Consider the following 12,559-nt stretch of genomic DNA (forward strand, 5'->3'; position numbering starts at 1 on the left):
ACCCTCTTACTGAGGCCGTGGACCCTTCCGTAAGAGGAAGACGCCCACAGGACAGCATTCCTCTATGCAGCCCGAAACAGGCATCCTTGAGCTCACCATATTCAATCCCATAATGCCCCTCTCCCCCTACAACTCCATCACAGCACTGCGGCACTTTCCCCAGGATTGGTTACTTGAGATCTCCCGAAAAAAAACCAAGGAGGCCATTGTCAACACGTGTGTGTTCACGAACCAACGGCGTGGATCCTAGGAACCCTGGGACCAAGAGAAGCATCCTTTATCGGCTGATGGTGCACACTCCTTCCAGGGGTTCATTTTTGGTCATTGCCGGGGAAGAACAGGAGGGCAGCGATGTGCAACTCTCTCTCTCTCTCTCTCTCTCTCTCTCTCTCTCTCTCTCTCTCCCCCTTTCTCTCTCTCTCTCTCTCTCTCTCTCTCTCGTCTCTTTTTATAAACTCAGGGAAGTGACAGTTGATTATGACTTAAAACATCTTGAGATTTAGATTTTAGGAACGAAGCTCTACCCTAGGCAGAATCAAGGCCTACTGATGCAAGCTTTTAGCAGGGAAAGTGGACAATAGCTGTCAAAAGTCCAGATGTAAGTGGCCTTAGACCAGTGGTTCTTACAGAGTTCTCTATCCAAGGCCATGGTGCATCGGGCAAACTAGGAAAGGGAACTCCTTCGAGAAAAGATTTTATGTCCATCTGCCATCAAGTAATCATAATAAGTACTTAAAGTTATGAGATCTACAGTGAATGGTGCCCACTATGTACAGGGTACCGCTTCTGCCTCTGTATGCATTAGTCCTGGTCGTTAATGACAGCAAGGTGTCATAAGAGACTATTGGGTGAAGGGTATTTATTATAATAGCAAAACAAATGCTGCAAAAGCCTGCCAGCAAGGAACAGGTTAAATAAATATACTGGAATACTTTCGTCATGTATTTATTTACTTAGAAACTGTTTCATATCGCTCAGGCTGACCTTGGGTTTACTTTGTAGCTGAGGAAAACTCTGAAATTCTGGCGTCCCGAGATCCACAGCTTCTGGTTTTCTTGGTGCTGGGGACTGAACCCAGAGCTCGAGCACAGGAGGCGAGAACAGCCCAGCCTAGGATACTGTTGGATGCCATAATACTAGGTGCATTATAAAAAGGACCTGTCAGATCTCTGTGTGCTCCCAAGGAAGCAGTGAACCGTAGCATGGGAGAGACATCCAGGGGCAAATAAGCCTGGGCTGGAGAGACTGCTCAGCTGGTAGAAGTGCTGCCTGCCCTTCCATCTTGGTTGGCTCATGACTGCCTGTAACCCCAGCTCAAGGTTTTTTTTTTTTTTTTTTTTTTTTTTTTGGTGAGACAATGAAGTTTTATGGGGGTTACTACTGGGAATATTGATGAAGGGTTATGCATAAGGTATATCAATGACTCTAAGGGAGAAAAGACATTTCTATCACTGGAAAGCCCACCCGAACATGGGTGACAAAAAAAAAAAATACAATTTGTGTGTTTTTATTTCGGGTGTAAAGCCAACCATGTGGGAGCCGGGCGGGATGAAAAGCAGGCCTGCCTGCAGCTCCTCATCACTACACTTCCATGGTTATAAATTGAATATCTCTGGATTTGTACATTGAAGGAAGGTTGATTGACATACCTATCTCCTTGGAGGAAGGCACTTTATCACATACCCCTTCAAATTGCTGGTGGAAGAAACTCTGGTGCAAACTCAGAGAAGACGTTTAGACTGCAGAGCCTCCTGCAGGCCGTGCAGACAGCCCAGGCCTGCAGCTCAAGGGTTTTCATGTCCTCTTCTGCCCCTCCAGGTCTGCCGCACCTGCACACACATGGATATAAGCCTAAATAAACATAAATCTTCTTTAAAACAAAAGAAAGATAAACTGGAATGCCTTTTTTTTTTCTTGAAAAGATATTAAAGAAATCACTAACAAGAACCTCTGGGACAGCAGCAATTGGGTGAGGGAGAAAACTTCAAATGTACACAATCATGTATTATTTGATTTTATTGTTAAAAAGTAGTTATTTTCATTTTTATAAAATAATAAAGATTATTAGAGTAAGAAAATGACAAATTAGATCTTCTCCCCTTTATATCTTTTAGCATAGAAATAAAATTTAAATTTATTTTTCATACTCTACGTCCCCCAATAGAATACACCCTAAAAAGAAAAAAGGCACACGTTCTGAGCAATGAAGGGGGAGACAGATCCCTTTCCATTTGCCCCTTGATGTAGGCTTCTGGAAACAAAGCTGACAAGTGACAAACAGTCATACATTGATTTCAGAAGAGGTATCTCGTGAATTCAATCCTAGCTGAGTGTAAGCAGAACACGAGAGGGCCCACCCACCACTGGACAGGCCAGTCACCCACGGTCCCCCAGTGTGGGGGAGGGGAAGGCTGTCCTTCTCCCTTCTGACCCGGTCCCTAGAGGAGGGGATGTCTAGCTGTGTGACCCGGAAGTTTAAGCCACCATTAGAATAAAAGGAAAGGTGAATTCGCTATGACACAGTCTATGCCACAAATCTAACAGCAGAGTGATACACACACACACACACACACACACCTAGAAAGTAAGAAAATAAATCTTTAGAATTATTTTCCTTTCTGGAATGGATGTCAAAGGAGGGCCCTTTGTCAGAAAAACAACAGTTTTCTACTTTGGATTTTGCATTTTATAGCATGAATTTGTTCCAATGTCAAGGAGCCAGACCTTGACTTTGACTACAAATTATAACCAGTCCGGTGTCGACTGCATACACTCCATTCTTCTACACCCTACAAAAGAGGTTTTCCTGACCTCTTTCTAGGGCAAGCTCTTCTCTCTGCACAGCAGGGCAACAAATATTCCTTCAGTCTGCAGAGTTTCTGTTGGAAGACTGATTATTTAGAGTATTTATTTGCTTATCATCTTTGCTGGACTGCCCTGTCTGTATCATTAAACAAATATTGATGATGCCTTCATTAAACTTTTATTGGGAATCATCTAGGTCCCTGGTTCTCAGCCCCAGCACTAGAACCCAAGAAAAATAAAGAGAAAGAGAATATTAAAAACTATATGGTTCCATCCTTAAAAGACTTAGACATTTCGTCCAATGTTCGCTCTGTTTGCTCTCTACTATGAGACAGGCCTATGGGGAAGCAAGAGAGCCTGAATAGGCATTTGCCCTTAGGTTCACTGCAGGGTATGTCCCCGAGAGTCAGTCTGTACTCTAGGGCTCCAGTTTCAACTTGGGCCTGGTTCTGAACACAACAGTCTCACAGGCTGGAAGAACATTTAAGTGTCATTTTACATAAGATGATTCAAAGTGGTTGTGTGCCCTGAACAGAATTTTCTAGACATTAAGTAGCAGAACCAGGACCTAAACCTATGACACAGGCTCTTAGCTTCTTTAGTGATGGAATATTCATTAACGCTCTCCAGAGACACAAGACCAAGAGGCATGTTACAAAAGGGAGATGGTTCCAGAATCTTTGCAGAAGCCAAACTCCTTGGATGCCAGAGTCTCTTGTCTACATACAATGTACCCAAAACCTCCCATATACCTGAAGTCATCTCTAGATGACTTATAATGCTCAGCACCTGTAACTGTTGTGTAAATGGTTGTTACACTGCATTAGGGAATGATGTCCAGACAGGCATGGGTTTTTCTTAAATAATTTTGACCCATAATTTATTGGATACACATACACAAAACCCTATATATAAGTGAAAAGAAAGACAGGTTAAAATAGAGAGAAAGGGAGAGGGGAGATTTTAAGAGACTGTCCACATAGTTAAAACTTGGCCAGCCCCAAAGCTCATGCAGTTAGCTTACAGGCTGGCGGCCGAGAACTGAGCTGTGTTCTGAGATCAAGGGCTTTTGCTGGCAGAATTTCTTCTTGCACAGAGGAAGTCACTCTTTGTTTCTTTGTTCTGTTCAGACTCTGCTGACCGGGTGAGAGACCATCTGCATTATTGATGAGGATACGCTGAGCCACTCAAAGTCCAACCCATTTGAACTCATCCCAAAGAACCTCCACAGAAACATCCAGCCAGATGACCAAAACAGCCAGGTGTCTGGGAGTGGGTGGGGTGGTAAAGATGCCTGTTGCCATGCCTTGTGACCTTAGATCCATCTTCAGAACCCACATAGTAGAAGCAGAGAACCAATTCCCTCAAGCTGTCTTCTGACTTCAATATATGTGTTCTGCTATCTACATCCCCCATCTACAAAAACACAGCAAATAAATAAATAAATGTTTAAAATAATTTTGGCCTACTGGGCAGTGGTGGCACATGTCTTTAATTCCAGCACTCGGAGGGCAAAGACAGGCAGATCTATGTGAGTTCAAGGCCAGGCTAGTTTACAGAGCGAGTTCCAGGACAGACTTCAAAGATATAGAGAAACCCTGCCTCAAAAAAAGTTTTTGACCAGCCCACTAGGCGTCCTTGACGAACCCAATTGACACATAAAATTAATTCTGTCCCTAAAATGGCACAGTATTTATATCATGTAATTTAAGGATAATCATTTTTAATTTTGCTTTTTTTTTTGTACCTTTTCCTCCTCTGTTGTGATCTAAGCTGCCTGTCCTCCCAAACGTTACTTTGATTCAGGTCAGTTATTATTTGAATATTAAATGTCTCCCACAAGCTTGTTGGACGCTCGATCCCTAACACTATTTTGAGACGTTACGGCAATTTTAAGAAGTAGGATTGCTGGAAGAAGAGGGTCCCTAGAGACTGGTCCCAGCCATGGGGTAGCTAGGTCATCATGCTGTCCTATTGCGGTGTTACAGGGACCATCTACAGTGAGTCTCATAATAATTCAAGGACTTGCTTTCCTACCAAGGGTCATATGAGTTCCTTTACCCCCTCTGTCCTTGCCAGCTTTGCTTGTTCTCTTGATGAACAGGACAGAACAGAAGATCCGCTGGTGGATGTAATGCAATGCATGTGCAGTCCCAGCTTCTCAGGAGCTGAGAGGATCACATGAGCCCAGAAGTTCGAAGTCAGCCTGGACAGCACAGTGTGACTCAGTCTCTCAAGAACAAAGAAAATAGCAGAACGTGCTTTACCTGGGGAGGTAAAAATTGCTTCATGAAAGTTGTATCGCAAGTTTGCATATGTGTTTAGAGTTAACAAAAAGTAGATTTCTTAGAGTCAAAAAATTAAGTCTATTGAAATATCACATGGTAACCTAGAAATGTACAGTTTTGTGTCAATCAAAACTTTTACTGATTAAATCTCTGAACTAAATGTGAATTCCTACAAAGGCACTCATTAACGATCTGGCAAATATTTGTTCATTTGAATTGTGTGTTTGCAAATTTACTTAATAAACACTAAGATTGCATCTGCAATATTGACCCTTGCATCTCTTATTTAGGTTTATTATAAATGGAGGACAGCCACCGGCTGTCAACGGTTCTTTCGCAGAGACAAGTCATCCTGTTTACTAGGAATGCTTCCTAATGTTCCGTCCATCTTAAACCCCACCTGCTACACGGAATGGATCCTGAGGTCTCCATACAGGCGTCTAAAACAAAACAAAGAAGGTCCCAGGGCAGCATGAGGTGCAGGGAGCCATCAGCCCACTTGTCAACTCCAGTAACAATGGTCCACTCCTGATCCAGATCTTTCCTCACAATCAGAGCCTGTGGGCACTGTGCCCTCTGTTCCTCATAGATGGCATCATAGGTCGTTCTGCCTGGGAGCGCTGTGCACTTTCTTTGTAATGTCCTTCAGCTGCACTGCCGTACACAGTACCTAGGTCCATCCCTGAGACACATTCTTTCCACCTGGGACATAGCTGCCTGTTGTCCAGAGTCACCATAGAATTTTGTTTTGTTTGCTTTTGATTTTTCTAAAGATAAGATAGCTGAAGCTGACCTGGAGTTTATGAGGTAGCTCATCTTGGCTGGAACTCGTGGCAATCCCGTTGTCTTAGCTTCCTAGGTGCTGAGATTACACAGGTGTTTGCCACCATGTCCTAACATTACTGCTGTTCTTAGTGCTCAAATGTACCCCAGAGATCTTGTGCTGTACCCCAGGAAGCTGCAGCTGGCTGGGCCCAGGACATCTCCACAGCTCCCTTCAATATCTACTCGTCCATCTCTCCTTCAGAGTTCTCTGCCTGCTGCCCAAGTGGAGACATGAATTCAGCTGAGGAATTCAGCAATGACTAAACCTCATCTTTGTCCTGCTGTCACTCACCTGCTGTGCTGCTTTGAAGATATGTTGGGGTGAAGAGGGCAAAGCTTCCTGAGGCCCTTTTCCTGTCTCAGCCTCTCTTCTCCACAGGAGACACCCTCCGCATTAGCAAGGAACCAGCCATCCCAGTGTTCACAGTCTCCTCTGCAACAGGCCATTGTTTTTAGAGTGAATTCTTTGCATATCTTTGCCCTCTACTGAAGATTGGGTAAGTCTGGGGGCTGGAGAGATAGCTCAGAGGTTAACAGTGCTGGCTGCTCTTCCAGAGGTCCTGAGTTCAATTCCCAGCAACCACATGGTGGCTCACAACCATCTGTAATGAGATCTGGTGCCCTCTTCCGGCCTGCAGGCATACATGCAAGCAGAACACTGTCTACATAATAAATAAATAAATCTTAAAAAAAAAAAAATGACTGGGTAAGTTCTACTGGAGCCACACTGCGGAAGCCCAGGCACCAGGCATTCTCTGGCATTCTTGAGCAAACAGGCAAAGAGTTAACACACACACAGAAAGTGGTCGACATTCTGATAGCTGTTCTCCCTCGTCGCCTCAGCTTCCTCCTCTGGGCCTCGATTTCCCCAGAACCTGGCGGTTCCAGGGATCATTACTAAAAGACAAACTGCTTCTGCTGTCTGCCCCAGTTCATTCCAAGCCCCAGGAGTATAAAAGAGCACCGTAGTCACCCATCAGGGCTGAATTTCCCAGGGAAATGCAGCAGCTCCTCCTGCCCTCCCTTTCTGCACAGCTTCAGTGCGATGGAACACTAGAGCCCACTAGCTAGCGGGAGTTTACAAAGGGCTGTCTCTGAGCACTCTTGGTTCCAAATGTCCCACCCCGCCATTGTTTGTGTCTCAGAGCTTCAATGCAGATAACTCAGGAGGGGCGAGTCAGCAATATTCTAAAAGAAACAGAATCACTCAGACTTACTAAGGAGGAAACACGATCCCCTTCAAAGACTAAGAAAAAGTCCTGGTCATTTGAATGCAATGTGGAAGACTGGTTACTTTGCCAGATTCTCTCTCCCAATGAAAACCTCTACTCAGTGATGGGTGTTTAGGCTGTTATCCAGCTCTAAGTACTAGAGCAAAATGGTTTTTGAAACTTTCTGGGAAGCTGGGGGTAGTGGCTGGAGAGGTGCCTCAGAGGTTAAGAGCACTTACGGCTCAAGCTGAGGACCCAGGTACAGATCCCAACACCTTCACTAAGCAACTCACAACTGCCTGTAACTCCAGTCAGATAATTCAACGCCCTCTACTGGCATCTACCGGTACCTGCATGTGGGTGGTAACCATAAACTCAGGTAGACACATGCACATACAAATATAGGTAGATAGATTGGTAGAAAGGCAGCCAGGCAGACAGACAGACAAATAGTCTGGGATTTAGATGTAGTATCAAATCTCAGCTTTGCCACCGAACAGCATATGACTTAACTCATGAAGCCTTTCTATAAAATAGGGACAACACCACAGCCTATGTCCTCAGCTATGAAGATTGCAGGAGAACTGTACTAAGCACCAAGCGTCTATCACACAGGAAGTAAACACTGACTATTGCTATCATTGCAGTGCATTCTGGGGAATTATTGGAACTGTAGGGAAAGTGAATTGAGAAGCCGAATTCAGTGATCTAGGTCCCAACTTCAAAGCAAATGTAAAGACTATGTCATGTGATCTCTTCTTTGCTTGGCTACTTGAGAAACCATTAAATAACAAAACATAAACATGCTAGGAATGGGGACTCCAGAGTCAGATGTGCTCAAATCTATTTCTTCTACCTCTTCTGTCATTTGGACAAATTATATAAGCTCTCTGGGACTCAGCTTGCTCAAGTCTAAAATGAGGACGGCAATAAGTAATGAGTGGCAGGGCCATCGCCACTCTTCTCCTCTGGTCCAGGAACAATCAACACACACAGCTCTTAGTCTACTCTCTAAGAACCCCCACCACACGGACCATAATAGCTCCCTGCTACAGTAAACACCTCATTATTGAAATGAGTCTGCTTGTGTGTTTTGAAATATTTGAGATCCAGAACCATCTGTGGATATAATAAGTGTTTAGTAAAAGTTTGCAAGAAAATTGAATCAAGGAATAACTGAAACTGAGAAAAACAGCAGAAATGTATTAAATGCCTTTTATAAAAGTGTTTCATGTTTTCCAAGCTGGCCTTGAGCGTGTTATATAGCAAACAATGGCCTCAAACTTGTTTCCCTTGCCTCTCCCTTCCCAGTGCTGAGACTACAGGTGTGTGACACCACACCCAGTTTATACAGTGCTGGTGGTCAGAACCAGAGCGTCAACATCCTAGGTGCTCTGCCACCATGCCTGCATTCGCAGCCCTGGGCCTCTGCCATGATTGCATTTTGTGCCTCTGCAGCTATAAACCCAAATAAACTCTCCTGTAAGTTGCTGTAGAGGTTTGAATAAGAATAGCTCCCACAGGCTTATACGCTAATGCTTGGCCCCCAGTTGGTGGAACTTTTTGGGAAAAGATTAGGAGGTGTGGCTTTGTTGAGAAAGATGTGTCACTAGCAATGTACTTTAAAGTTTCAAAAGCCCATACCATTCCTAGCAGTTCCCTGTTAGCGCTCTCTCTCTCTCTCTCTCTCTCTCTCTCTCTCTCTCTCTCTCCTCCAGCATCCATCCTGCCTGCCTGCCTGCCTGCCTGCCACCACGTTACCTGCCATGACTATCAAGGTCTAATCTTCTGGAACCATGAACTCCCAACTAAATGCTTTCTTTTATAAGTTGACTTGTGGTGTGGGAAGTCCTTCTGTATATATGTTGCTTTTATTGGTTAATGAATAAAGAAGCTGTTTTGGCCTGTGATAGGGCAGAATAGAGCTAGGCTGGGGAAGGGGCAGAGACATACAACTAAACTGAATGCTGGGAGAAAGAAGGTGGAGTCAGAGAGAAGCCATGTAGCTCTGCGGGAGACAGATGCCATTTGGTAAACCACAGCCACGTGGCAATACACAGATTAATGGAGATGGATATAAGAGCTAGCTAAAAATATGCTTAAGCGATTGGCCAAACAGTGGTTCAAATAATATAGTTTCTGAGTGGTTATTTCGAGTCTGGGGAGCCAGGAACAAATGAGGAGCTTCCAACAGCAGCCTTGGTTGGGAAATTTTAGAAAAGGAATCAGAGAACTGCTTTGGTCATGGTGCCTTACCAGTGCAACAGAAAGGACAATAATGTACAGCCCTTGATTGATTCAAAGTTTGGATAAGATGTGAGACAAGGTTTTGGTTTCATTTTTCTACATGTAGCTACCCAGAACCACTTTTTGAAGATTCTTCCTTTTCTCCAACATGTACTGTTAGCTTCTTTGTCAAAAATCAGGTGACTGTAGGCATGAGGGCTTATGCATGAATCCTAAATTCTATTCCATTAGCCAATATTCGCATTTCCCTCCCAGTACTATGCTGTTGTACTATAGCTCTCTAGTGTATCTTGAAACCTGCGATGATGACACCTTCAGCAGTTTCGTTATTGTTGTAATTGTTCAGGATTATTTTGTCTGTCCTGGGTTGTTTGTGTTTTCATATAAAATTTAAGATTGTGTTTTTCAATTTCTATAAAGAGTTACATTGGAATTTTATGGCAATTATATTGAATCTGTAATTTAGTTTGGGTAGGAAGGCCATTTTCACAATATTAGCCCTTCCAACCCATGAGCATGAGCGACCTTTCCATCTTCATGGATCTTCGGCTTCCTTTTCAGTGTCTTTCACTTAGTTAGATTTATATCAATGTACTTTCAAAGCTATTGAGAGATGGATTGTTTGATTTCTTTCTTGGTTTGCTTGTGACTTGCATAGGAGGAGGCTACAGATGTATCCTGTTGCTTTGCTGAATGTGCTTATCATCTATAGAACATTTCTGGTGAAGCTGTGAGGAGTTAGCAGAAATAGTCAGGGACGAGGTCATAGGGAAATTCCCACGGAGCAACTGTCCTCTAAAGAAAGATAACATCCCAGCCTTGCAGCTAGGAGGCAACCTCACTCCCCTTTGTTGTGTCCTCGGACCAAGAACCATCCAGGTCAAGGAGAATGAGTAATGAGAAAGAGGAGGAGAGAACCCAGAGCCCCTATAAAAAGATCTACTCAGAGGTCACTCAGTAGTCTATTAGCTCTGGAGACCCTACCTCTTACAAAGGGCACTTTCCGGTTGGTTAAATAAATGCTTTCATTTTCTCTGAATCTTTGCTTCATTCGTCCTGGGTGTCCAGTTCTGTGTTCACTCTTGGAAGGGACCTGGTGTGGGATTCCCCTCTGTATGCTTTGAATATGTTTTCTTACCATTGGTTACTAAACAGGCTGTATTGGACAATGAGCAGTCTCCGCTTACAGGGACCCAAACCCCTAGATAGTGAACCTTTAGCTCAAGACTCCCTGCTAGAGAGTCTCTAGGGTCTCTTTTGTACAGAATTATATCATCTGCAAAATAAGAATGCTTTGACTTCTTCCTTTCCTATTTTTAAATATGTTCATCTCCTTCACTTGTCTTATTGACAATCTTGTTCAACTGTGAATCCTGTACGCTAGAAAAATGACCACCCTGATAAGACATGACCACTGGTACAATAGTGTATGAGGTCATGAGAGGAACTAACCACTTTCTGATTGAACTTAATCCTGCTTCACAAGTTGAAACCTGTATCTGGTACCAGTCTTTGAGCCAAGAACCTGTGACTAGACATGCCATAGGCCCTATGGGAGAGCCTACTACTATTTTTCCTGCTCACGACTTCTGTTTCCAAAAGTGTCCTCTTACCTTCACACATTCGCCATAACAAATGTACATGTGTGTGTGCATCTGCATCATCATCATCATCATCATAATGGAAAGGAAATCAGAGGGAAGGAAGGGAAAGAGAGGGGAAGAGGAGAGATTTAGTTTAGGAAATAGCTCACATTATTGTCAATGACCAAGTCAAAGTCTGTAGGGTGAGTTTGCATACTGGAGACCAAGAAAGAGCTGCAGTTCAAATCCAAGTTTCTTCTTCCTTCTTCTTCTTAATTTAATTTTTCAAAAACAATCTTTTTTATTTATATGCTAATCCCAGTTCCCTCTCCCTTCCCTCCTTCCGCTCCCTTCACCTTCCCCCCACCCTACCCCCAATCACTCCTCAGAAAGGGTGAGGCCTCCCTTGGGGAGTCAACAAAGTCTGTCACATCACTTGAGGAAGGACCAAGGCCCTCCCCCATGTATCTAGGCTGAGCAAGGTATCCCTCCATAGGGAATGGGCTCCAAAAAGCCAGTTCATGCACTAGGGATAAATACTGGTTCTACTGCCAGTGGCCCCACAAACTACCCCCAAGTTTCTTCTTGGCCATGGCAGGTTACTGTTTATTCTACTCAAGCCTTCAACTGACTGGCTAACATCCACTTAAGTGGGAACCTTCCTGAGTCAAATTTCACTGATTAAACATGACTCTCATAAAAAAGACATATTTACAGACTCATCCCAAATAATGTTTGACCAAATGTCTTGATGCCCTCAGGCAGATAAGTTGATAGATAACATTAGTCATGATGGGCTGTTATAACCAGCTAACACAGACAGGAGGTTCAAACAACAGACTCTTATCATCAAGAGTGTAAACAGTCCAGTCATGGTGTCAGCAGGGCTGGGCTCATCTGAAACTTCTCTCCTCAGTTTACAGGTGACCACTTCCTCCCCATGTCTTTAAATGGTCAATGTCCATCTGTGCCCAAACTTCCCCTTTTTATAAAGACACCAGTCGTATTTGAATAAGACCCACCCTAATGACTTCATTGTAGTTCAGTTGCCTCTTTACAGACCTGGCTTTAAAACTCAGCTGCACTCTGAAGGAAGGGCTGCAGCTCTTAGTTATGAATTCGGGGGAGCATATTTCATACCATGCAGCTTATCATAACTATAATGGAATTCATTTAGTTATTTATGAACAATTCAAATGAGATGGGGAGATCTGCAGCTCTCTTCAAGACTGAAGCACCGAGACCCAGAAATTGGTCTGAGGCTGTGCACTTAGCATCCAGCTGAGAAAAATCCCAATTTTGAGGCAGGCAAACGTAAGGAATAATAGTTTAACAGTCTGGGACTTTATTGGCTACAGGGTATGCATACCCACCCACCCCATTTCTTTTTGTAAAGATTTAATTTTATGTGCATATGTGTACACTTAGAGGCATGTATGTATACCACATGCGTGCCGATGAATTCAGAGGCGCAGATAGGGCATTGGCTACTGTGAGACTGGAGTCCAGAGAATTGTGAACTGTCTTATGTGGGTGCTTGAAACCAAGCGGGGTGCTCCGCAAGGGCAACAAGTACCCTTACCTGCTGGGCCACCTCACC

The sequence above is a fragment of the Microtus oregoni genome, unplaced genomic scaffold, assembly GCF_018167655.1.
Source record: "Microtus oregoni isolate MIOR12 unplaced genomic scaffold, Mior012 000057F_ref0000458, whole genome shotgun sequence".
Taxonomy (NCBI): domain Eukaryota; kingdom Metazoa; phylum Chordata; class Mammalia; order Rodentia; family Cricetidae; genus Microtus; species Microtus oregoni.